Raw genomic sequence first — 1,665 nt, forward strand, 5'->3', positions numbered from 1 at the left:
AGATGGTCCCTGAATAACAATTTTTTTTCACCTTTACAATGGTGCAAAAATTGTACACATTCAGTATAAATCCAAACTTCAGATTTTGAATGTCAATCTTTTCTCTTGTGATGCTGAGCTGTGCAGCAGGATGCTGCAGCTCCCAGTCGGCCATGCGATCATGAAAGTAAACAACCAGTATATTATGAAATAGGCTTTGTGTTAGATGATTTTCCCAATTGTAGGCTAAGGTAACTGTTCTGAGTACGTTTCAGCCAGGCTAGGCTAAGCTATGATAATTGATAGGTTAGGTGTATTAAAAGCATTTTCAACTTATGAGAATTTCAACTTCTGATGGGTTTATTGAGAGATAACCCCATTGTAAGTTGAGGAAGATCTGTGGTCCTACAATTAGGTCTCAGTCCTTTCAAGAGCCTATGTCTCTGGGCTGTGATCTTCAAAAGTACTTCTCAGTTCTTTTCTCCCCATAGGTGAGACATGAAAGCTAAAGGGAGCTGGAGCAGGGTAGGTCCCTTCTCCTGGAGATAAAACTCACAGAAGTATGGAAACCCCTAAGAATGTTGTTTCTTGAGTTGGTGCATCCTTGATGTCCAGCAATTCCTCAATTAAGGTTTACACTGTTCCTACCAGGCTATAGAAGCAGCTTCTGCTCCTGGTAAGCTGGGAGTCTGTATGTGCCTGTCTCTCCAGTTTCTGGTGTGATGGTTTTCCCTTCTAGCTTGATCATCTATCTGATGGATCTAAGAAGAGTTGTAAATTTTTACCTGGTTTAGCCTTTCTTTGTTGTTGTTATAAGGACAGGAGTTAAGACTTCCAAGTCATGTCAAACCAAAAACTAGAAGCCTAACTATATTCCCCTGCTTATTGTTTCTATGTTTACTTTCCCTGCTGGAACAGAGGCTCCATGAAAGCAAGAATTTTGTTAGAGCTATATTCCCAAGGTTTGTAGAGTGCATGACACATCGTAGGAGCTTAATATGTGTTAAATATATGTATAACTGAGTCACTTTGCTGTACAACTGAAACTAACACACCATTGTAAATCAACTATACTCCAACATAAAATAAAAAAATTAAATAAAAAAACACACAAATTCGTGAACTCTCACTCTTAAAAGACTACTATGCTTGTGTGTGTGTGTGTGTGTGTGTGTGTGTGTGTGTGGTGAAAGCACCTGAAACTTACACTCTGCAAATTTTTGAGCAGGGTAACTTCGGGTTTGTTAGTTAACTTCTCCAAGCTCCCCTCTCATCATCTATAATTATAATTTTAAACTTTGCCTCTCTAGGTGGCTGTGGAGATTAAAAGAGAAACCAAGAAGGAAACTAAAATGACTGATTTATAATGGCTTTCTAATAAATGCTAATTCTGTCACCTTTTTCTTTAATTGAAGTATAGTTGCTGTACAATATTATGTAAGTTACAGGTGTACAATATAGTGATTCACAATGTTTAAAGGTTATACACCATTTATAGTTATTATAAAATATTGGCTATATTCCCCATGTTATACAATATATCCTTGTAGCTTATTTTGTACCTAATAGTTTGTACTTCTTAATCCCCCACCCATATATTGCCCCTCTCCTATTTTTCTCCCCTTGGTCTTTCCCCAGTTAATGTTATTCCCTGGCAAACTGGCTTAGGTTGGTTTGTTCTGGAGA

The sequence above is a fragment of the Mesoplodon mirus genome, assembly GCF_964341445.2.
Source record: "Mesoplodon mirus genome assembly, chromosome: 2".
NCBI lineage: Eukaryota > Metazoa > Chordata > Mammalia > Artiodactyla > Ziphiidae > Mesoplodon > Mesoplodon mirus.